Consider the following 26,903-nt stretch of genomic DNA (forward strand, 5'->3'; position numbering starts at 1 on the left):
CTCTGGTTTTCTTCCTTGCATCTCTAATTGGCTTGGCAACCTATTGCCAAGCTTGGAAAAGGGCTATAAAGTGCTCCAAAACTTGGATTCTTCATGTATTTGAGCTTCAACTTGCATTGCCATGGATTGCACAAAATTCTCCCTCATTCTTTGCTTGTTTCAATGATAAAAAAGCTACCAAAAACACCAAAACTAGCCAAAAACTGATTAGTAACCCTTGCTAGGTTCCTTAATGTGCCCATTGAGTTAAAAAGTATTAATTACTACTCAAAAGTGTTTAAAACAGTTAATTTCAAGCTATAAAAGAGCACTTTTTGAGTAGTAATCACTCCCCCCAACCAACACATTGCTAGTCCCTTAGCAATGAAGGAGAGATAAAGAAAAATAGACAATAAAATAATTTACAAAATCATGCTAATCACTCCAAAAAAATTTCAAGTGGCATGACGCAGATCATATTCTCTCATGGAACATCAAAGAGGCAAAACCCAACCTTCAACAAGAGTCATCAAATATTTTGCTTAATCACAATTTATAAAGAGTAGTCATCATGTAAATTTAAGCATCAAAAGAATTTCCACTCCCAAAGGTCCAATTCTTACTCTTCCACAAAAATCTAAGTGTTAAGCTTATTAGTTTCCGATTATAGTATGTCGAGCTATTCTCTCCCCCCAACCTAGTTCTTTCTCAAACCTTAGCAAACTGACCAACCTCAATAGGCTAAGAACGCACCTCTTTTATTTCACAATTTTTTTTCATTGTAGGAGTGCAATGCTAAAGGTATTGTTTTCTAAAGTGTCCATGTAATGGGGATCCATCGATGACTCCCAACCAATCAAGGTTTAGGGCATCAAGTTTTAAGGATCTTTCAACCACTAACTCCTCAGATTTCACCCCAGATTTTTGAGATTGAAATTCAATACCCAAGCACCTACAATATGTTAAACTCCACCTATTCACCCTTGTAACGAGCATTGAGGTCAGTGACTCCCAACCAATAAAGGTTTAGGGCACCAGGTTTTAAAGACTTTGGCCATATACCCCTTAGACCTTGTTCGGGTTTCAAGGCAAGTGAAACACTTTGTTCTTTTTTTTTTTTTGAAGGCTCATTGACCTTTTATAAGGTGTCCCAACACTATTAAAACGAGGTCAAAGGTACCAAGTCGAAATTTTCCTAAGTTCAAGGGGTGAGATAGTTTTTCATCTTATAACCGGAACCTAATGTGCACAGTGTGTGGTAAGATTAAAGTGAAAGAAATAAGGTTGAATTCAATAGGAGTTTCAATAATTCATCAACCTCAATAAGTATAATACAAGCTCTAAGATTCAAGTAAAAAGACAAGAATTCAATTTTTCCCATTTCATTTTGAGAAATTTTCCTTAATAACCATGGAGAGTAGAGTAAAAACTTTTAAAATTAAGCAAAAAGTAACTAAAATAACAAATTAACCTAGCATTATTAACAATACATCCTTCTTCAACTCTCCCCCCAACCAAGATCAACATTGCCCTCAATGTGTCAAGAGCAATTGAAAATAAAGGGAGAAAGTGGTACCTCTTGAGTGAAATGGAGTCTGAGTTGTATAGGAGAAACCACATGAGTCAAAAAACAAAAGAGTAATGAGTAGAGGAAATAGAAAAATGCCAAGTATAATAAAAAATGATGTCTATATATTAATATGAGATATCATCAGGTAATACATCCAATCCCAGAATATAAAGCATCAAAACAAGGAACAATATCCACTAATATAATATGTAAATACAATAAGATAAAGAAATGTCCTATGATCAAGTAGTGGAAGCCTCAAGTGGAGATGATGCATTCTCAGGTGTAGTTGTGACTATGTCAATTGTCTGAGGCTCATCTTGAGGATCAATTGAAGCAATGGCATTTGTGGTGGCCTCCTGAGGTGGCGGGATCTGGACCTCTGCTATGGTAGTGTCCTCAACTGGAATAGTATCCTCAACTGGAGCTAAAGGCTCTGATGATGCAGGAAGGGCAGGCTAAGGTGGAGGCAGAAGACCCAGGTGCTGTTGGATCTGGCAAAGTATAGTAGTCTGCTGGTTCTGCTGGGAACACATCTCAGCCATCTACTGGAAGAGAGCGGCGTGTGTGGTGGACAGTGTTTGCAAAGTAGCTACAAGGCTGCGAAACTCCGAATCAAAGATGGTGATGGAAGGCTCAGATGTAGTTGGAGCAACAAGTGGAACAATAGGAGTCATAGGGGGAGCAGCAGAAACAACCTCAGGAATGGGCACTGGTTGTGCTGAAGTAGGTGATGTAGGGGCAGGTGGTATAGTCTATGTCGAAAGCTCGCCTTGCTCTGTAGGTACTGGAGTAGACTGTGTCTACTCCGTCTATGGGGGCTTTGAAGGTGCTACCATGGGATGGGCTCCTGGAGGTGCAAAATAGCCAGCCAACTGATTCCATTTGTCAAGAGTGAATCGCTCTCGACAAATACGGCAACGCTCATGCTGAGGCTCAGTAGGAAAACCCATATGCTCCAAGATCTGGCAAAGCAATCTCGGGAATAGCAATGGAATGGTGTCCGCCCTCTGAAATTGATCATAAAAAACCTAAGTTAAATCAAACCAAAATGAAATTAAAGCGAGAAATCAAAATCAAAACAAGTTACAATACAAGAAAACTCTCAAATAAAAAATAAAACAAAAAGATATAGACTTGATAGTCTTTAGAAAGACTAAGTCCATCCAAAAACTAGTCTTGTCAAGCTTGATGTGGATCAAGGAGGATGAATTCCTCCTTGTCACAAGAAAAAAGCTCCACAAAGGGCTTGAGACGATGGCCATTCACTTTGAAGCTACTGGTGTTGTTGGAGTTGAGTAGTTCCACTACTCCATTTGAATGCACTTAGTGAATGGTAAAAGGACCTACCCACCTTGATTTCAGCTTGCCCGGAAAGATGTGGAGCTTAGAATCATAAAGCAAGACTCTTTGTCCCTTTTGAAAATCTTTGCGAGAAACCAACTGATCATGCTACCTCTTCAATCTCTCTTTTGGAATTTTTGAATTGATGTAGTCATCATTTCTCAGTTCCTCCAACTCATTGAGGTCTAAGAACATCTTCATCCCAGCTTTGCTCAAATCCATGTTGAGCTTCTTGATTGCCCACCAAGCCTTATATTCCAATTCCACAGGGAAATGGCATGCTTTGCCATAGACTAGGCAATAAGGAGACATCCCAAGAATAGTCTTGTAAGCTGTTCTATATGCCCATAGTGAATCAAGGAACTTGACAGACCAATTTTTTATGTTCGTATTCACCTCCTTCATCAATATGTTTTTAATCTCCCGGTTTGCTAACTCAACTTGCCCACTAGTTTGAGGGTGGTAAGGTGTAGCTACCTTATGCTTCACCCCATACTTGGCTAGGAGAGTTTCAAAAGGCTTGTTGCAAAAATGAGTACCCTCATCACTAATTATGGCTTTAGGCACCCCAAATCTTGAGAAGATGTTTTCCTTGAGAAACTTGAGAACCACTCTATGGTCATTGTGCTTGCATGGAACTGTCTGAACCCACTTAGAAACATAATCTACTCCCACCAAGATGTAAGAGTAGCCAAAAGACATAGGGAATGGTCCCATGAAGTCAATGCCCCAAACATAAAAAAGATCAACTATCAAAATGGGGTTCAAAGGCATCATGTTCCTGCATGTCAACTTCCCAATCCTATGGCATCGATCACAACTCTTGCACATGGTGTGGGCATCTTTGAAAAGTGATGGCCAATAGAAACCGATTGCAACACCCTCATGGTTGTCTTCTAAGAAGCAAAGTGGCCTCCACATGCATTTTCATGGCAATGACTGAGGATCCCTTGTTGCTCTTCTTCAGGAACACACTTCCTTATTATTTGATCCGCACAATACTTGAATAGAAATGGCTCTTCCCAATAGTAGGCATGAATTTTTGCAAATAAGTACTTCTTATCTTGTGCTCTCCACTCACTTGGAACTTCTCTTGTGACTAAGTAGTTAGCAATGTGAGCATGCCAAGGAGCAACTTCCACCAACATGAGAGACTCCTCTGGAAAATCATCATTGATGGGCAAACCATGGGAATTATGTGCGATAGCTAGCCTTGAAAGGTGGTCTGCTACCATGTTCTCCACTCCTTTCTTGTCTTTGATATGGAGATTGAACTCTTGAAGTAAGAGGATCCATCTAATCAACCTTGCTTTAGCATCTTGCTTAGTCAACAGATACTTCAAAGCAGAGTGATCAATGAAAACCACAATAAAGGACCCTACCAAGTAAGCACGAAACTTATCCAAGGAAAAAACTATAGCTAACAATTCTTTCTCGGTGGTTGTGTAGTTTCTTTGCGCCTCATTCAATGTCTTGCTCGCGTAGTAGATCACATAGGGTTTTCCATCTTCTCTTTGCCCAAGAACAGCTCTTATGGCAAAGTCACTGGCGTCACACATTACCTCAAAGGGTAGTTGCCAGTTGGGAGCCCTCACTATTGGTGCGGTTGTCAGAAATAGCTTCAATTATTCAAAACTCCTTTGGCATCTATCATCCCATATGAATTTAGCATCCTTCACCAATAGTTCACAAAGAGGCCTTGCAAGCTTAGAGAAATCCTTGATAAACCTCCTATAGAACCCGGCATGGCCAAGTAATTGACTTACTCCTTTGACATTTGTTAGGGATGGCAACTTAACAATGAGTTCAACCTTTGCTTTGTTAACTTCAATGCCTTGCTTGGAGATGATGTGCCCAAGGACAATCCCTTGTTGTACCATGAAATGACACTTCTTCCAGTTAAGCACTAAGTCTTTCTCAATGCATTGGTTCAGAACAGCTTCTAAGTTGACCAAGCATTCATCAAATACACTTCCATATATGGTGATATCATCCATAAAGACTTCCATAATACGCTTCACCATATCACTGAAAATGCTTAACATGCATTTTTGGAAAGTTGTGGGTGCATTGCATAAGCCGAAAAGCATTCTCCTATATGCATAAGTGCCAAATGGGCACGTGAAAGTGGTCTTCTCCTGGTCTTCAACATCAATTTCTATCTAAAAGTACCTGAAGTAGCCATCCAAGAAACAATAAATAGGATGCCTAGAGACCCTCTCAAGCACTTGATCAATAAAGGGCAACGGGAAATGGTCTTTCCTTGTCACTGCATTCAATCTCCTGTAATCGATACACACCCTCCAACCTGTAATGAGGCGTGTAGAGACATCTTCTCCCTTATCATTTTGCACCATTGTGATCCTAGACTTCTTTGGCACAACTTGAGTAGGACTCACCCATGGGTTATCTGATATGGGGTAGATAATACCGACTTGAAGCAACTTAAGAACTTCAGCTCGCACCACCTTTTGCATGTGAGGGTTCAACCTTCTTTGAGGTTGATGAAGTGGCTTAGCTTAATCCTCCATGTAAATATGATGGGTGCAAACTAAAAGGTTGATCCTTTTCAATTCAGAAATTTGCCACCCTATTGCCTTCTTACATCTTCTAAGGACTTCAAGTAGGCAATCCTCCTGATGAATGGTAAGAGCTGAAGATATAACAACAAGGCACTGCTTGTCTTCTTCCAAGTATGCATACTTCAACTTTGTGGGTAGTGGCTTAAGAATAAGCTTTGGGGGCTCCTCCTTAGCAACTCTTTGTGTCTCCTCCTCATTGAATAAGGGTAGAATTTCTTCTCTCCTTCTCTAAGGAGACAGGATAGCAAGCAAATCTGAGGGTTTAGGTAACCCTTCATCAAGATCCTCAAGACTCTCAATCAAATCCTCCTGCATTCTCTTATCACAATGCTCGTCCACTAAAGTGTCAATCATGCACACTTCCTCTGGACCTTCTTCTTCTTCTGGATAGATATGCTTCTTGTACAAATGGAAGATGTTGAGCTCTAATGTCGTGTTGCCAAATGTGAGTTGCATGACTCCATTCCTACAATTGATGATTGCATTTGATGTAGCTAGGAATGGTCTTCCAAGTATGATAGGAACATAATTAGTTCATTTGACAACTGGATCCGTATCAAGAACAACAAAATCCATTAGATAGTAGAATTTGTCAACTTGAACCAAGACATCTTCGATCATCCCTATTGGAATCTTCACTGATCTATCTACCAGAGATAGAGTGATGGATGTTGGCTTTAACTCCAAGTCCCAACTGCTTGTAGACAGAGTAGGATAGCAAATTCACACTTGCTCCCAAGTCCAACAAAGCTTTCTCCACACAAGTCTCTCCAATACTCACTAAGATGGTAGGTCAACCCGAATCTTTGTACTTCACTGGAGACTTGCACTGTATGATGGCACTCACTTGCTCAGTCAAGAAGACTTTCTTGTTCACATTCAACCCTCTCTTTACAGTGCACAAGTCCTTCAAGAATTTTGCATATGTTGGCACTTGTTTGATCATGTCTAGCAAAGGGATATTGACCTTCACTTGCCTCAACACTTCAAAAATTTCTGATGCATTATTGGTTCCCTTTTCGCCATGCAAAGCTTGGGGGAAAGGTGGAGGCATGTGTTTCTTCATCATATCTTCCTTGATGACTATCCTCTCGGATTCTTCATCCACACTAGAATCATGGTCATCTTTCTTTGTACTTTTCCCTTTTCTCTTTCCTTTAATTTCCTCACTCTTTTCTTTTTCTGCTACACTCTCTTCATCATGCTTTGGCTTGGATGTGGGTTGATCAACCTCTTTACCACTTCTCAAGGTGATAACTGCTTTGACTTCCCTCACATTTGAAGATTCTCCCTCTTGAGCCTCCACTTCATGGATACCCTTGGGATTTTGATGAGGTTGAGAAGGAAACTTTCCTTTCTCTTGCACTGTGTTGAGGTTGGTAAGCCTTGAGATTGCGTATTGGACCTTGTCTATTTTCTGAGATAGATCATTTTGCATCTCATCCATCCTTTTGTGCAATGTACTCTCCACATTGTCAATTTTCTGATTTAGTTGAGCATTGATGGACTTTTGATCTCCCACAAAGTCTCCCATAACCTTGCTAAGGTTTACAATAGCTTGTTTTCAAGATTCGAGGCTTGCTGAGGTGCTTGAGTAGGTTGTGTGTACTGAGGTGGCTTTGGTTTCCGAGAGAAATTTGGATGGTTCCTCCAATTTAAATTGTAGGTGTTGCCATATGAAGCATTGTTATTGGGCTTGAATTGACCAATAACATTTGCTTGATTACCAAACATCTTTCTCACTATTGGAATGGTAGGACACTCCTCCACCAAGTGCTCATAAGATTGATAAATGGAACAAGGCATAGCTTGCACTGATGTCTTAGAAATGGCTTGCACTTCTTATACCTTCTTCATTTCTAGCTCTTCCAATCTCCTTGCCATAGCTACAACATTTGCCTTCATGTCAATGTCTTCATTCAAAACATACATCCCACCCTTAGCATTAGGTTGAAACTTCATTCTTCCCACCTCTCTAGCGTTTGGTTCATCCCATCCTCTTGAAACTTCAACCACATAACTCAAAAAGTCCATGGCTTCCTCCAGATTCTTACTCATGAAGTCTCCTCCACACATAGTTTCTAGGAGTTGCTTCATTGAAGAAGACATACCATTGTAAAAATAGCTCACTAAGAGCCACGTGTTGATTCATGCCTAATTGGTGTCTCAGCTGATTCGTGTCCAGCTGGTGCTCCTTGATGGCGGGAGTAATCAAAAAAATTTTTAACCTATAACACCATGAACTAGGGTAGCAAATACAAAGCTACTATAGCATAGTGGCTCTAGGATCGTTCCACTGGGAAGGGTACTCAAGTTGAAAATGATACCAATTCAAAGTGAATTAGTGCTGTTTCATTTCAAGATTAGCTTAAGAAATAAAACACAAACTTTGGTTGGAAAAGGGTTAAGCTTAAGTTAACAACACGGCAAGTGATGAAAATTACTTAAGAAGAAAAGCATTCCTTGGAGATTCAGGTTTACAGGGGAGGTTCCTCGTGCAAAAGCATAGCTCCGGTCAGTTGGTTCATTTTCTCACATTAGAGAATTAACATAAAGTCAATTCTCTAACAGGTGCTGCACAAATGCATCCCTCAATTGGATTTCAGCTTTAATTCTCTCACTGATGCAACTTGCAATGGTTCAAGCCTCTCACTAGCCTTTACCATTCAAGGTGATCTTTAACCTTGGACTTCCCTTCACAAGCTCGCAAGAGATAACTAATGGATGTCTCCTTAGAGTCCAAAAGCTTACCAAGTGTTGGCTATTCTAGAAAATCCTACCTTCAAGTCACCTACCAGAGGCTCGCAAGGGGTAAACTAGTGCATCTCCATGGTTAGAGATCACTTGCCTTACCAAGTGTTGGCCCAGGTGACTCCAAGGTGTTTTAAGTTAACTAAAAACATTAGAAACCATTCACGGGACACACCTTCTTTTCATTCATAGCTGAAACCACAAAGCTTCTGATTCTTGCACTTAGAACCTTTCCCGGCAACCTTAACTCCAAGGAACTAAAGGTTTAGTTACTCATTCTCTGGGGAAAACTCCTCAGAGAGTGCATAACTAAGTAAAATATGTAAAAACATAATCAAAGTGAGAAGGTAAAGCAGAGCTCAAGCTCTGTATATTTCTTTCTTTGAAACTTTTACAAAAGGTTCATCACCCTCAGAACAGGCTCCTCGGGCTCTATTTAAACCAAAATTACACTTACAGCTATTACATAGATATTTTTGCCAAATTCCTAACTTAAAAACTAAGGAATCCTATCATTGGAGGGATACAAGGAGAATTTGGGCATTTAGGCAACAAAAATCTAATGAAAAATATCTCCTAGTGTCGGTTACAAATATCGGGAAGCACTAAGGACCATTTCGCAGGTAAAAGATGAGGTCTGCGAAATTTCGCAAGTGCACAAGAAGGGCTGCGAAATTTCTTTGCAACAAAAGGATGATTCAACACCTCTGCGAAGTGGACTTCCATCTTGTTGTGTTTGGCTTCCATTGAGGCGTGAAGCTTCAGGGGAAATCCATAGCACTGTACAAAAAGGCTGCGAAATCATTCCGCAACAAAAGGGTGATTTCGCAGCACTTTTCTGACTCCTTCCTTCAGCTTGGAGCAGTCATCTTCCAAAGGCTGTAACTTCCTCATTTCAACTCTAAATTGCACACAGTTTGAAGCATTGGATTGTTGACTTCCTTAGCTTTCAAATGACATATAGCATGCATAATTTGGACTTCAGGAAGTGCTCCAAAAGTGGCTGCAGTGACTGTCATCAAGAATGCTTCATGGCTGGATCCTCTTTGCTTTCCCTTTGCATTCCAGACTTGTTTATGGCAAAAATGCTTCAAAGCTTTGATTCTTCATGCCTCTAAGCTTCCCATTATTTCCAAGGATTCCATAAAACTCTCCTCAATCTCATAATGCTTTGGTGATCAAAATACTAACAAAAACACCAAAACTTACACAATTTGATTAGAATTGATTGAAAGGGGCCTTAACATGCTAATTAGGTTAAAAGGCACTAACTACTACTCAAAAGTGTTTAAAAGGATTAATTAAAAGCTATCAAATAGCACTTTTTGAGTAGTAATCACTCCCCCCAACTGACATATTGCTAGTCCCTTAGCAATGAAGGAGAGAAAAATAAAACAAAATTACCTTAATTTACAATATCATGCTAATCACTTCCAAAAAAAAATATTTAAGTGGCATGACTGATCAAACTCTCACATGGAACATTAAAGAAATATAAACTCAAATTCCAACAAGAGTTATCAAAAACTTTGCTAAATACCACTGATCAAGGGAATGCATTATGCAAATTGAAGTTTTAAAATCATTTTCACTTCCAAAGAACCAAACTTTATTCTTCCACAAAAATCTAAGTGTAAGATGATAGCTTCCGAATATAACATGCTAAACTAGTCTCTCCCCCCAACCTATCTCTTTTCAACACTTAGCAAACTGACCAAATTCAATAAACAGAGAACACACATTTTTTTTTTTTTTTTTTCAGGTAGGTAGCAGGCTTAAGGGGCATTCTTTTCTGAATTGTCCATGTAACGGGGGTCCATCGATGACTCCCAACCAATCAAGGTTTAGGGCATCAAGCTTTAAGGATCTTTCAACCACTAACTCCTCGGATTTCACCCCGGACTTTTTCATATACCCTTGTGCCTACCATATGCTAACTCCACCTATCCACCCTTGTAACGAGCATTGAGGCCGGTGACTCCCAACCAATGAAGGCTTAGGGCACCAGGTTTCAAAGGTTTTCACCATATACCCTTCAAACCTTGCTCGGGTTTCAAGGCAAGCAAACACTTTGCTTCTCTTTTTTTCAAAGGCTCATTGGCCTTTCATAGGGTGTCTCAATATCATTAAAATAAGGTCAAAGGTACCAAGTCCCAAAATTTCCTAAGTCAAGGGGGAAATAGTTTCTCATTTTATAATCGGAATCTATTGTGCACAGTGTGTGGATAGCTTAAAGTGGAAGGACTAAATTTGAATTCAATAGAAGTTTCAACAATTGAACCACTTTAGCAAGCATAATCCAAACTCTAAGTTAGATGAAAAGCAAAAGTTCAGTTTCTCCTATTTTAATTTGAAATTTTTTCCTCAAAATCCATGGAGATTATAGTAACAAGCAAAAAACTACAACTACTTTACTAGACAAAGCTAAAATAACAAAATAACTTAGCATACTTCCTTCAACTTAGCAAACTTCCTTCCTCATTTCTCCCCCCCAACCGAGCTGAGCATTGTCCTCAATGTGATATGGGTGATCGAAAATAAAGGGAGGAAGTGGTACCTCCTGATCGATATCAATTTCGAAAACTGATTGGAGAAACCACATGTTTCAAAAAGAATAAAAGGTGTGAGCAAAGGAAATAAGAGTAAATTAATGCTAAGAGTTAACAAAAAACTAGACTTTGTATTACTTTAATCATTTGAGTACAGTTGGCAAAGAAGTAATACAAGTAATCCAAAGAATCTCCATATATGCTATCAAAATGTAGGAGATTTCAAATAAGACTAACCAAAAAAAACTACATAAAAGTAATATATAAAAAACATATATATGTTCAGATAGGAGGGTAGTGCTAGTGCTGAAGGCCTAAGGAGATGGCTCTGCCTCTGGGGCAGCTGACTCATGAGGGGCCTGAGGCTCTGCTGCTGATGGGAGACCAAAATGCTGCTGGAGCTGGCTCAAAATGGTAGTATGGTGAGCCTGAGTGGTCATCATTTGCTCCTGGCGGGCTCTCAAGGCTGCCATCTCCTGAGCAAGATTACTCTGAGAGGCTGTCAATGTCTCCAATGCCTGGCATAAATCCCTATACTCAGAAATAGGGATGGCCATCCTAGGCTCGGCTGAAGTGGAAGGCTGTGCTGAAGCTGGAGCAACTGAAGGAACTGGAGAGGCTCTGGCTATGGAGGGAGAGGCAGCAGGTATACTCTCAGGTATAAGGCGTGGGGATGCTCTCCTGGCAGCTGGAGCTTGAGCTGGCTGTGGAATCTCTGGCTGCTCCATCCTATAAGCTGTCATGTTGCTCCATTTTTTGAATGTAAAGACATCTTTACAAATCCTCTTTTGCTCCTGCTGAGGCTCTGCTGGATATCCCAGATGCTCAAGAATTTGGCATAACAGCCGTGGGAAGAGAAGAGGGATGGCATCAGCTCTTTGCAACTTCTTCTTATGCACCTTCTCTTCAAAGTAAAGAAGGGCTGCCAGGATCAAGTGGTGAGGGCCAAAAAAGTGTCCCTCTGACATTCTGAACAAAGTCTCCAACATAATTCCCCTTCTCTGGGTCCAATGCTGGAGGGGATAGACATTATGCCGCAACAGGGCATCAATGAGGAACATCCTTGGAGGAAGCTCCCCCCTCAACAGATACGAATTTCTGGAAGCTCCTCCAGACAGAATATGCACCATCTCCAGCTGAGATGGATTGGCCCAAGCTCTGAAGTCATCAAAATGACTGGGCTCATATGGAATATGCAAAGCCTCAGCTATATGCCGAGCTCCCAAGATGTCATGTCTACCATCAATAGTGAAATGAATTAAGGTAGGATCCCTGACCTGTTGAGTAGTCATGGATTGATAGAAATCCATGGCCACTCTCGGATAGAAGAAGTCTCGCGGGGTCAGAAGCTGCTCCATTCGGTATCTTCGCAGCAATTGGAATGATCCTTCAAGCTCCGGGCGCAACTGGAAAGCGGCTATGTCAAAGCATAGCTCCGAATGGAATGGTCGGGCTCGGCAATCCAAATTGCCTTCAATTGGAGGCTGAACGAGAATTGGCCGCCTGATTATCGCTTCCGGAGCTGGTTCAGATGGAATTTGGGGCTCAGAAGGCGACGACTGGATTGCTTGAGGCTTCGCAGGCAGTGCCGGAGATGGCACCGGAGATGGAATTGGAGATGGGGCAGGGGACGCAACAGGGGACGAAACAGGGGATTGCCCTGTCAAGTCGATAGGCTCCGAGCTTTCCACTCTAGCTCGCTTTTGGAGGGGCTGGCCCCCTGACCTGGTAAGGTAACGCCTCGCCGGAGGCGTTTGCAATGTCGGCTTGGCCTGGCGCTTCTTTGGCGAGGGCTTTGCCGGCGGCGGAGCGACTTCTGGCCGCGGTGGCTCAGAGGTTGAAGCTTGCACAGGTGCCTCTCGCGGCGTTCGCTTTCGGGTGGAAGGGGAGGAAGACTTCTCGCCTCTGGTTCGTGCCATTGCGCACTGACGAGGGTTAGGACGGCGATGATAATTGGAAGGGACGACCGGAGGTGCGAGCGGCGTCGGGCAATGGAGATGAGACGAACGGACTGCTGCTGCGATTTTTCCCCTTTTCTGAAATGGATTCGCAGCCCAAATGACCGGTATTTATAACGGCTAATGGAATATGAACGGTCAGTTGGGGTTTCACAGAAGAAAACCGGTTTCGCAGCAAAATTGGGCGTTTCGGAAGCGAAAATCGCTTTCGCAGCTCACTTCGCAGCTGCGAAATTGGAGTTACTATGCTGCGGAATGGCGCTCGTGTGCCAAAAATCGGTTTCGCAATTGCGGAACACCCTTCGCAATGGAGAAAATGCTGAGCAATCGCTGCGGAATGGGGCTTTTTTACGCTTTAGTGGTTCGCAGAGCACTTCGCAGCTGCGAAATGGGGGTTCCTGTGCTGCGGAGTGGCGCTCGTGTGCCAATCTTGGATTCGCAGCTGCGAAATCATTCGCAGAGGGCTCAAAAGTGTTGTGAAGTGATTTCGCAACAAAAAACCATTTTCGCAGAGAAATCCTTCTTGGCTGCGAAATCTCGCAGAGCTCTTTTTCTTCCCTGTTTTTGCTCTATTTTTGCTCTGTTTTTGCTCTATTTTCTTCCCGATTTCTTCCTTCGCATTTTCTCCCACCTGAGATCATCCAAAAACCTATATTACATCAAAACAAAGTAGAATTAAAGCATTAAAATCAAAATTAAAGCATTGAAATCAAAATTAAAACAAGTAATAAGTAAAACAAAAAGCTATGGACTAGCTAGTCTTAAGAAAGACTAAGTCCATCAAAGAATTTGATCCTGATTTAGTTTGCCTGGATCCCATATGAAGTTAGTATCCTTCATTTGAGGCTTGCTGTGTATGATGGCAACGAAACCAATTCCCTTTTTGCCATACAACGCTTGGAGGAAAAGTAGAGGCATATGTTTCTTCATCAATTCTTTCTTGATGACTATCCTCTGTGGTTCTCTTTGTTCATTATCTGCTCCTTCTTCTTTATTGAACAAAGGTAGAATCTCTTCTATCCTTCTCCAACTTTGTAGAGTAGCAAGCACATTAGGGGGTTCAGACAAACCTTCCTCACAATCTGTAAAACTTTCATTCAACTTGGCTTGCACATTCTGATTGCAGTGCTCCTCTACCAGAGTGTCAATAATACACACTTCCTCTGGACCCTCTTCTTCCTCCGGAGTAATTTGCTTTTTAGACATATAGAAAATGTTGAGATCAAGTGTCATGTTGCCAAAAGTGAGTTGCATGAGCCCATTCCTATAGTTGATGATTGCATTTGAGGTAGCAAGGAATGGCCTTCCCAGGATGATAGGAACTAAATTAGCTTCCTTAATAGTAGAATCCGTGTCAAGAACAATAAAATCCACTGGATAGTAGAAATTATCAACTTGAACCAAGACATCCTCAATTACTCCTCTGGGAATTTTTACTGATCTATCTGCTAGAGATAGAGTGATTGCTGTTGGCTTCAACTCACCAAGCCCCAATTGCTTATAGACAGTATATGGAAGCAAATTCACACTAGCTCCCAAGTCTAATAAAGCTTTCTCTACTACCTTTCCTCCAATCATGACTGAAATGGTAGGACTTCCCGGATCTTTGTACTTCAAAGGAGACTTACACTATAAGATTGCACTTACTTGCTCAGTCAAGAAGGCTTTCTTATTTACAGTTAACCCTCTTTTGATAGTACACAAGTCCTTTAGGAATTTTGCATATGTTGGAACTTGCTTAATCATATCCAACAGTGGGATATTGACTTTAACTTGTCTCAGTACTTCAAGAATTTCAGCTGCATTTCTAACCCCCTTCTTCCCATGCAATGCTTGAGGAAAAGGTGGAGAAGTTGATTTCTTCAACATTTCTTCCTTCAGAAGTTCCTTATTTGGATTTGCATTCATTGTTGACTCATTGTCTTCTTTCTTATCACTGATCTTTCCTTCTTTGTCTTTCATTTCCTCCTCCTTCTTTGTCTCTTCTTCTTCAACAGGTGGCTTAGGTGGTGGCTGCTCAATTTTCTTACCACTCCTCAGAGTGATCAAGGCTTTGACATCTTTCATCTGTGATGATTCTCCCTCATGGTTTTCCACTTCTTGGACACCCTTGGGATTTTGGTGGGGTTGGGAAGGAAATCTTCCCTTTTCTTGCACTGTATTCAAATTTGTGAGCCTTGATATTGAGTACTGGAGATTATCAAATCTTTGAGTCATATCATTTTGCATTCCATCCATCCTTTTGTTCAGAATATTCTCTACTCTGTCAATTCTTTGATTAAGTTGAGTATTGATGGCTTTTTGTTCTCCAACACAATCTCCCACTACCTTGCTGAGATTCAAAATGGCTTGTTCAAGACTTGACGATTGCTGAGATGGTTGATCCGGCTGTTGGTACTGAGGTGCTCTAGGCTTCCATGAAAAATTTGGATGATTCCTCCAACTTGAGTTGTAAGTATTTCCATAGGGCGCATTGTTATTGGGCTTAAATTGTCCAACAACATTTGCTTGCTCTCCAAACATTTCCCTTTCAGCTGAAACTGTAGGGCATTCCTCCACCAAGTGTTCATAGGATTGACAATTAGGACAAAGCTTCACTTGCACTGGTGCTTCAGCAACAGCTTGCACTTCATGCATTTTTTTCAGTTCCAGCTCCTCCAATCTTCTTGTCACAGCTGCAAACTTTGCTTTTGTATCATCCTCTTCTTTCAAAGTATACATCCCAGCCTTAGCATTGAAAGCATTCAATTGAGACTTCATCTTTCCCACTTCTCCTTTGGTTGGTTCATCCCATCCCCTTGAAACTTCAGCTACATAATTCAAGAAATTCATAGCTTCCTCCGGATTTTTGCTCATGAAATCTCCTCCACACATTGTCTCCAGGAGTTGCTTCATTGAGGATGACATCCCATCCTAAAAATAGCTCACCAATAGCCAAGTATCAAAACCATGGTGAGGACATGCATTTATGGCTTCCATATATCTTTCCCAACACTCATAGAATTTCTCATTCTCTTTAGCTGAGAAGTTTGAAATTTGCCTTTTCAAGCCATTTGTTCTATGAGTAGGAAAAAATTTCTTAAGGAATTCAGCTTGTAAGTCAGTCCAAGTACGGATACTCCTTGGCCTTAAAGAATTAAGCCAAATTTTGGCTTTGTCCTTTAAAGTAAAAGGAAATAACTTAAGCCTCATCAAATCAATTGAAGCTCCTCCCTCTTGGAATGTATTACAAACATCTTCAAATTCCTTGATATGTGCATAGGGATTCTCACTTTCCATTCCATGGAAAGTTGGTAGAAGTGGAATAATATATGGTCTGATCACTAGCTGCTCTGTAGGAGGTATTATACATGATGGTGCACTCATACGAGGTGGATGCATACGGTCCCTCATTGATCTAAATTCATTGAGATTGTCTTGACGAACTTGGTGACTATGCTGATCTTCAGGTGTAGTTTCCATGATATTCAAGCTCAATTCCAATTCCTTAGTATGAGGTGTATTAATTCTAACAAGCCTTCCTCCACTGCCTCGTATCCACTTTGGCATACACAACTAGTATCTATCTGAAACTAAAATGAAAATACAGGACAACAAAAAAAAACAGAGCTACCAAAAACAAAATAAAACTAAGCTGAATTTAAAAGCTAACTTTAGATTATGAGTTAGTAAAACAAAATGAGAATTAATAAATCCAAAGAAACTTTACCACACTTGTGATGAAAATCACAAGTACACTGAAATAGTATCACTGATTCTTGACACCTTCCTCGGCAACGGCGCCATTTGATTCATGCCTAATTGGTGTCTCAGCTGATTCGTGTCCAGCTGGTGCTCCTTGATGGCGGGAGTAATCAAAAAAATTTTTAACCTATAACACCATGAACTAGGGTAGCAAATACAAAGCTACTATAGCATAGTGGCTCTAGGATCGTTCCACTGGGAAGGGTACTCAAGTTGAAAATGATACCAATTCAAAGTGAATTGGTGCTGTTTCATTTCAAGATTAGCTTAAGAAATAAAACACAAACTTTGGTTGGAAAAGGGTTAAGCTTAAGTTAACAACACGGCAAGTGATGAAAATTACTTAAGAAGAAAAGCATTCCTTGGAGATTCAGGTTTACAGGGGAGGTTCCTCGTGCAAAAGCATAGCTCCGGTCAGTTGGTTCATTTCCTTACATTAGAGAATTAACATAAAGTCAATTCTCTAACAGGTGCTGTACAAATGCATCCCTCAATTGGATTTCAACTTTAATTCTCTCACTGATGCAACTTGCAATGGTTCAAGCCTCTCACTAGCCTTTACCATTCAAGGTGATCTTTAACCTTGGACTTCCCTTCACAAGCTCGCAAGAGATAACTAATGGATGTCTCCTTAGAGTCCAAAAGCTTACCAAGTGTTGGCTATTCTAGAAAATCCTACCTTCAAGTCACCTACCAGAGGCTCGCAAGGGGTAAACTAGTGCATCTCCATGGTTAGAGATCACTTGCCTTACCAAGTGTTGGCCCAGGTGACTCCAAGGTGTTTTAAGTTAACTAAAAACATTAGAAACCATTCACGGGACACACCTTCTTTTCATTCATAGCTGAAACCACAAAGCTTCTGATTCTTACACTTGGAACCTTTCCCGGCAACCTTAACTCCAAGGAACTAAAGGTTTAGTTACTCATTCTCTGGGGAAAACTCCTCAGAGAGTGCATAACTAAGTAAAATAAGTAAAAACACAATCAAAGTGAGAAGGTAAAGCAGAGCTCAAGCTCTGTATATTTCTTTCTTTGAAACTTTTACAAAAGGTTCATCACCCTCAGAACAGGCTCCTCGGGCTCTATTTAAACCAAAATTACACTTACAGCTATTACATAGATATTTTTGCCAAATTCCTAACTTAAAAACTAAGGAATCCTATCATTGGAGGGATACAAGGAGAATTTGGGCATTTAGGCAACAAAAATCTAATGAAAAATATCTCCTAGTGTCGGTTACAAATATCGGGAAGCACTAAGGACCATTTCGCAGGTAAAAGATGAGGTCTGCGAAATTTCGCAGGTGCACAAGAAGGGCTGCGAAATTTCTTTGTAGCAAAAGGATGATTCAACACCTCTGCGAAGTGGACTTCCATCTTGTGGTGTTTGGCTTCCATTGCAGCGTGAAGCTTCAGGGGAAATCCATAGCACTGTACAAAAAGGCTGCGAAATCATTCCGCAACAAAAGGGTGATTTCGCAGCACTTTTCTGACTCCTTCCTTCAGCTTGGAGCAGTCATCTTCCAAAAGCTGTAACTTCCTCATTTCAACTCCAAATTGCACACGGTTTGAAGCATTGGATTGTTGACTTCCTTAGCTTTCAAATGACATATAGCATGCATAATTTGGACTTCAGGAAGTGCTCCAAAAGTGGCTGCAGCGACTGTCATCAAGAATGCTTCATGGCTGGATCCTCTTTGCTTTCCCTTTGCATTCCAGACTTGTTTATGGCAAAAATGCTTCAAAGCTTTGATTCTTCATGCCTCTAAGATTCCCATTCTTTTCCAAGGATTCCATAAAACTCTCCTCAATCTCATAATGCTTTGGTGATCAAAATACTAACAAAAACACCAAAACTTACACAATTTGATTAGAATTGATTGAAAGGGGCCTTAACATGCTAATTGGGTTAAAAGGCACTAACTACTACTCAAAAGTGTTTAAAAGGATTAATTAAAAGCTATCAAATAGCACTTTTTGAGTAGTAATCACGTGTCAAAGCCATGGTGAGGACAAGCATTAATAGCTCCCATGTACCTCTCCCAACACTCATAGAATTTCTCATTCTCTTTAGTTGAGAAGTTCAAAATTTGCCTTTTCAAACCATTGGTCCTATGAGTAGGGAAGAACTTCTTGAGAAACTCGGCTTGCAAATCAGTCCAAGTTTGGATACTCATTGGCCTTAGAGAATTGAGCCAAATCTTAGCCTTATCCTTTAAGGTGAAAGGAAATAGCTTGAGCCTCATCAAGTCAATTGAAGCTCCTCCTTCTTGGAATGTATTACAAACCTTCTTGAACTCCTTAATATGCGAGTAGGGATTCTCACTTTTCATCCCATAGAAAGTAGGTAGGAGTGGCACAATGTGAGGTCGGATTACTAGTTGCTCAGTGGGAGGCACTATACATGAAGGTGCACTCATACGAGGTGGATGCGTGCGGTCCCTCATGGATCGGTATGCATTGAAATTATCCTCTTGACCATGTTGGCTATTCTGATCTTCAGGTGGAACATCCATGATGTTCAAGCACACTTCCAACTCAGTTTCTTGAAGAGTTTCAATCTTCACAAGTCTTCCCTCAACATCTCTTATCCAATAGGGCATGCACAACTAGAGATCACTGAAATAAAAACAAAGAAAACAAAATGAATACAATTCTAGGAAGAGGTTAAGGTTAGCTAAAAACTAAATAAAAGATATGCTAAAATAGAGACAAAGAAAAAACAATTAGCAAAAGAAAAATCACCAAACTTGTGATGAAGATCACAAGTGTTCACCAAAAGTAATGTCAATGTACTTTGGCACCATCCCCGGCAGCGGTGCCATTTGATTCGTCCCCAGCAACGGCGCCATTTGATTCTTGTGTCAGACGGGTGTTATCAACAAAATTTATAAAACCTAAATCACCTTACACTAAGGTAGCATGGCTACTATAGTATAGTGGCTCTAGGATTGTCCACAGGGATGGGTTTTCTTCGTACAAGTGACTTTAGTGAATGTAATGAAATGGTGTTTTTTCTTATGAAAATTAGCTTTTAAAGAAAATGGAATTATGATTGAAAAAGTTGATTTTAAGTTAAGAAAAAATAGCAATTGAAGTTAACTACAAAGAGAATGTCTCTTGGAGCTTTAGGTCACTAGGATCGGGTGTTAGGCAAAGGGGGAGATTCCGGATCTTCTCCTCGCATTGGGGACAATAACATAAAGGATGGTTATCTCTTGAACCGGTTTTGTATTTAGCAATTAAGATTTGATCCAAAGGGTTCATTAAAAATGGTAGTTGCTTCCCATTAATGGCTTCAAACACTAAAGACCCTCACCTTGAACCACCTTCCAATGGCTCGTACTAGATAACTAATGAACATCCATGGATCTAGCAATAAGCATCCATAGAATCCGGAAAGCTTACCAAGTATTGGCCATTCAAGGTGCTTCTCACCTTGAACCACCTTCTAATGGCTCGTACTTGATAACTAATGGACATCCATGGATCTAGCAATAAGCATCCATAGAATCCGGAAAGCTTACCAAGTATTGGTCATTCAAGGTGATTCTAAGGGATTTAAAGCTAAACCTTGAAATAAAAACCATTAATGGTTAACAACTACCTTCATTTAAAGCAAGGAAAACTCCCACCTTTGCATCCAGGTCCTTCATCTAGTTTCCATCACTCCAAGAAACGTAAAACTTAGCCACTCATCCCTTGAGAAATCATCCTCAGAGGTTGTTTGGATAGAAATAAAAATGAAAACAAAATGAGAAGAAAAGACAGAGCAAGGGCTCTGTATATTTCCTCCTATGGGAATTACAAGTGTCGTCTCCCCAAAAGATTATACAAAAAGATATTATATAGAGAGGTCTTTCCAACCCCCTTTTATAGTTCCTAATTAAGAAATCCTATCATTGGTTGATTACAAGGAGAAAATAGTAATTTACACAAAAATCTGGAGATAAAAATCTAACGGAGTCGGTGCACAGGAAGATTTCGCATGGTGTGCAAAATTAATTTTTTTTTTTTTTTTTTTTTTTTTTTTTTTTTTTTTTTTTTGCATCTTGTGGTTTCGCAGGGTGTGCGAAATTTCGCACAGTGTGTGAAATTGTCCTTCACTCAATCCTGCAGCTGCTCCTCCTCTTGATTTCGCATGCTATGCAAAATTTTTGCATAGACATGCGAAATTGCTACATGTTGGATTTCTTCCTCTGGTTTTCTTCCTTGTATCTTTGATTGGCTTGGCAACCTATTGCCAAGCTTGGCAAAGGGCTATGAAGTGCTCCAAAACTCGGATTCTTCATGTATTTGAGCTTCAACTTGCATTGTCATGGATTGCACAAAATTCTCCCTCATTCTTTGCTTGTTTCAATGATAAAAAAGCTACCAAAAACACCAAAATTAGCCAAAAACTGATTAGTAACCCTTGTTAGGTTCCTTAATGTGCCAATTGAGTTAAAAAGTATTAACTACTACTCAAAAGTGTTTAAAACAATTAATTTCAAGCTATAAAAGAACACTTTTTGAGTAGTAATCAATTAACGAATTTAATATAATAATTTAAGAGTTAAAATTTTACCTAAAAAAATGATCTTCAATCCTAAACCTCAAAATCTTCAATCCCATGTTACCCTATGTTCTCTGATCTTTCTGATTTTTGTGTAAATAGAGAAAATATGAAAAACCTAATTTATACCTAGATATTTTGAATATGAAAAGACCTTTTACCCTTATTAAATTAAATTAATTTTTTTCTAAATTATAGTTTTACCCCCTAAATTGGGTTTGGGGCATCACAGTTTCACTAGACAAATAAACTTCAGATTAGTAAGAAATAATGGTTATATTGTTAGTAAGTCTAGTAACTTTCAAAAGTAATTTAAAACTCAAATAGTGACTCAATTAATATAAAAAACTTATAGATAAAAATAGGTCCATAATGACTCAATTGTTTCTTTTCTATAGATTATTATATTTTATATAAATTTTTCACTAGAGAAATGAACTTCAAATCAGTTATACTTTGTATTGAATTTAATAATTTTAAAAAGTAATTTTGAACTCAAAAATTAAATAGTCTTTAAAAGAAAGATAATATACTAAATAATCCATTTGACTAATGAGAAAAAATAAAATTGAATATATCTTATCATTTTAATTATTTTATTTTTTTATTTTTTAACTGATCTTTATTTTCATTTTTATTTATTGCATTAATAGTTTAAAAAAACTTTTATTGAATTCAAACATCAAGAGATAAGATAATAAGATATTTTAATAAAGTAGATAGGGTAGGTTGGTGGTGATAATGATTCAAAAGGGTCACTTATGTTGATAAGGCTTGTGAAGGATAAAAAGAAAGTGCAAAAATTCCTCCAAAGGCTATCTATGTAAATAATTATAAAAAACACCAAAAATACCCTTCAACTACTAAAAAACAAGGAAAATATAGTTTGGAACACCTTAGTTCTTCAATTAAACAAAAAGTAAAAAACTCTCCAAAAAGCTTTTTCTTTTCCTTCTGATAGGCATTGAGATATGGATAATGTGTTCTAAGTACAAAAATGTGACTTACATATTAAGGTACAAAAATATGTAACCTATGTACGAAGTACTAAGTACGAAAAAAGGTGATCTAAGTACTAAGGTACTAAGACATATATATATATATATATATATATATATATATATATATATATATATATATATATATATATATATATATATATATATATAATCTAGGTAATATACAAAAGAAAAAAGGTAACCTAAGTATGATAATATGATCAAAATAAGAAAATTTTTGTCAAGATATTAAAGAATGAAAAATGTAATCTAAATAAAAAGAATATGATTAAGGTCCAAAACATATGATTAAAATATGAAATATATGATTAAAGTAATAACGTATGAAAAATAAAATCTAATACAAAGAATGTAACCAAGATGGAAAAATATGACAAAAGTATAAAAAATTCTAAATAAGATATTAAAGTACGCAAAATGACAAAGATACAAATATAAGAAACATATAATTAATATCAACATGAAAAATATGACTTACGTATAAAAAATATGACCAAAATATAAAAAATGTGACTAAATATAATTAAGGCATGAAAAATACAACAATAATATTTATGACTAGGGTATGAAAAGTATAACAAAGAATACAAATGATATCTTCAATTTATACTTTATTCATCATAAAAATAAAATACATCTTCATCATATTAAGGTATAAAAATTTTAATTTTTTATTATTCTTTTTTACTTATGTTTGGTGATGTATTAAATTTTAATAAGTATCAATTAAAATATATTCAATTTACTTTTATTTTAATTGATTGTTTTATTTAGTGATTGATCAAATTAAATAAATAGTTGTAAATTTTTTATGTTTTTAAGATGCATATAATTTAAACTCACTTGATTTTTCTTTCTTGGCTTGAAATTGTCATTATTTTTTTTTTTTTGGATTTTTAATATAGACGTGTTAGCAAACTATGGATGCAAGACAACGTACAATTCCGAACTAAAATTAACGGAGGGTTTGTTTGTTTCTTTTTTAGCACAACAAACCAAAATGGTGTTGAGATATAAAAAAACATAGCCTTTCTAACCTTCTTTGCTTTCATTTTGATTCTTCGTTTAGATGAGAGTTATACCCGTATGGAATTCAACCCTTATTCTCTTTCATTTTGATTCTTCATTCAAATAAGAGTTGTACCCGTACAAAAATTTTTTATTTCTTAGTATAATCTTTATCATCATCGGGAGACCTAGAAATGAGAAGGGCCAATGGTGGGCATTTCGCAAAGTCCGATCGATCAAGTTTGAAAATGGCGTTGAGATTGTCTTATCTTTCTCTTTGAATGATAGTGTCTCGATTCTACACATATTCTTCCATGCATTCTCTCATTCCTCCGTTCTCCTTTTTAAAACCCACATTTTATTATTTTCTCTTCGACTTTGTTTAGTTTCCAAAAAAGTGGTGTAGGTCTAATATGGATTGTGTTTTCTTTCTTTTTCTTTTCTTTTTGGCTTGCCAAGAAAATGAAGGAAAATGAAGTGAAGTGGGTTCTTGATTTATGTTTGATTTCTCTTTTTGAAACCATGTTTTGATATTTTCTCTTTGACTTTGTTTAGTTTATGAGAAAGTGGTCTAGGTTTGTTATGGATTATTTTTCTTTCTTCTTCTTGATTTATGCTTAGTTTGCCAAGAACTTGAAGGGAAATTAAGTAAAGTTGTTCTTGATTTAGGTTTGGTTTCTTTTTTTTCAAACCTATGTTTTGATCTTTTCTCTTCGGTTCTAACTGGTTTTCAAGAAAGTAGCCTAGGCTTAATTTGTATTGTGATTTCTTTCATTTTCTTGGTTTCTATTCGGTTGGCCAAGAAATTGAAGGAAAATGAACTCTTTTTTCTATTTTTTTTTCTTGATTTATCTTTGGTTTAATAGAAGTAGGAGTGAAGTAAAGCATTTTCTTGATTTCTCTTTGTCGATTGAGGTCATTTCATCCAGATTTTCTATCGACACTTTTTCAAGATAGTGCAACTTCTAAAGCTTACAAGTTTGAACAGTTTATGGATCTTTTCCTATTTAGTTCTTTGTTTATTTTGGTTGGTATGTTTTGAGAATGATCTGAACTCTTATTCTTGTTTTTTCTTATTAGTTGGTTCTTGAAATTATATTGTCGTGACAATGTTCTCATTTATTTTAAAGGCATGCAACCATGTTTCATGATGATAGAGAGGTTCTAACCACCTAGGTTGTCAGCAACGTCTTGAACTTGGCATAGGGGTTGCTCGACCTTGGCATTTGTTTCGAAGATGTCGTTACCATTTCTGCTCTCAACAGGTGTGTCATGCTAACTTGCACCTTTGGTGGTGATCGTGTAGGATGGGAGGCTATGTCTATGCACATCCTCTTTTAAAGCACAAGTTAGCGGGATCACTCTAAGAATAATTGGAAAATGAGGATTCATCACCAAGCCTAAGGTAAATGGGGATTCAACACCAAGCAAAGGTTATCGATTATTTTTTATCCTACACACTTCATTCATTTCCCCTCTTTTCATTTCGGGATCTTTTCTATTCTTCAGTATAGTTCACTTCATTTCATTCATTTCTCATGTATATGTGATTCATTCATTACACTCGTGATCTCTACCTAAGAGGAATATATTTTTAGACCCTCTATTTTGTCCTCTTGGCACATTCCATCTAGAATTGTCGTCCTACATCCTCTATTGTCCTATTATGCACTTATGATCATTTTTTGAACTATTTTTTAGCTCTCATTAGCGGTCCACTATAACTCTTTTAGTCATTATCTTTGGACTTTTCTTTGGAGATATCTTAGGGGGCTTTCTACGGATCCCTAGTTTGATTGCTTAAGGGGCCTCTAATTTTTTATTTATTTTTTTAGTGCATTTAAGTGATTATTGTTTTCTATTGTTTGATTTTTGGATTAAAGGAGTTTTGGATTGATTTATTACTGTTGTTATTATTATTATTTTCAATTGTATGGGAGCTATTTTAATATTTGGTCGTAGATGATAGATATTTTGACTTTTTTATGTATGATATGGATATCTTAGTCTTTGATCACATAGGTTTGATATTTTGATTTTGGATTGCATATTTTTTATTTAGATTTTTTTAATTACATAAAATTGATCCTTTTAGTTCTAAATTTGCATGTGGATATGTTTTTATTATATTTTTGTGTTAAATTATCTTTGATTTATATAATGCATGTGATCATATTTTTTACTAGATGCATGGAATTTTTTTGGCGAGATTATGAGCAAGGCAAAGGCGTGCATGTACCGAGAGAGGATCAAAGAAAGCCATCTATAGGATATGTTCATAAGACATTAATTGGGCACTTATATCAATTTTTGGTGTGTGTCACAACATCACGTGACTACCATGCTTGGTTTTAGAAGGCTCCAAGAGGTCGTAGACACATGCATTTTAGATGGGTACCACGCGGCCTTTAGGATGAGCAAGGTGACATCACAGGGGAATCAATTTTTTGGGTTCTAAAGTATTCTAGGAAATTCGGGAGGAAACTACAAGAGGAGATGATGTGTTTTTCATTATAGACATCATGAGGAGCACTATTTTGGGAGTACAAGAGGATCATGGGATGAATTATCACCATGCATTGACTCATTGGAGAGCATCGCCATTACCAGGTAGAATCAACACACTTTCACATGATGACATCACATGAAAAGAAGCAAGGGACAACATGCATATCACACCAGGGAGGAGTAACAACTGGAATGAAATCACACGAAAAGCACAGGATAACATGCATATAACACTAGGGAGGAGTAATAGTTGTAATGACATCACAAAAAAAAAAAAAAAAGCATGGGATAACATGCATATCACACTAAGGGGGAGTAACAACTGAACTTTTCTCCTAAGGATTGGTGACTTCAAGTTTCAATTAGAGAAGGTACATGAAGCATGACAGCATTAGATCATAACCATTTTGGAATTCTCAAGAGGTCTTAGCAAGGGTTCTTCAGATTCATCATCTTTCATTACCAGGAATTTCTCATTGTCATCAGACTCATCACCATATATCATGATTTTTTCTAGATTTTTTCAGAAGCTAGGTTTTTTTGTTGAAGTGCATATTTGCCAGCAATGAGAATCACCTCCACAAGCGAGACATTAATTGGAGGAGGCAAGCCTTCTCCATAGTCGTCTTCTGTATATCCACACCAGTGCACATCTTTATAGAAGAACAACACACATCAAAGCCACACATAGACCAGTTTTTGATACTGATCATCACCACCATTATCATTCTCTGTAATTCATTGTGATCATGACACACTAGATGTGGAGATTTGATTATGTTCGATTCTATCATTAGATATCCAATTTCAGTTTTCACCATCATCTTATCTCCGTATTTGATCATTATTTATTTATTTATTTATTTCTTAAATCATCTTGATTTTTTGGAAAAAAGACATCACATTGACATTAAGAACATATCCGAAGTAAATTCACAGATTTGATTATCACACTTTGGTTTAATGGTATTTTTTTAGCATTTTTAAAGAGGATAAGAGAACGAGCTCTCTATTTGTTAGAGCCTAGTAACCTGAATTCTTTTTTGGTCCAACCTAAAAAGTTCATGATGCAACATATGTGGTGAAGAAAAACTATGTGCAACATATGTGCAAAAAGCTCACGGTGCAACCTACATTATTTATTTATCTCCCACATATTTATCTCCCATATATATATATATATATATATATATATATATATATATATATATATATATGTAATGGTGTATAGGATTTAAGATTATGATCTTTATGCCTATGTATTAGCCACTTGATTCTCTCCCATTTTTTATATAGTGAATTATTCTTCTCCTCTTCCCATGGTTTTTCCCGTCTAA

This window comes from Vitis riparia, chromosome 7 (genome assembly GCF_004353265.1).
Source record: "Vitis riparia cultivar Riparia Gloire de Montpellier isolate 1030 chromosome 7, EGFV_Vit.rip_1.0, whole genome shotgun sequence".
NCBI classification, from domain to species: Eukaryota; Viridiplantae; Streptophyta; class Magnoliopsida; order Vitales; family Vitaceae; genus Vitis; species Vitis riparia.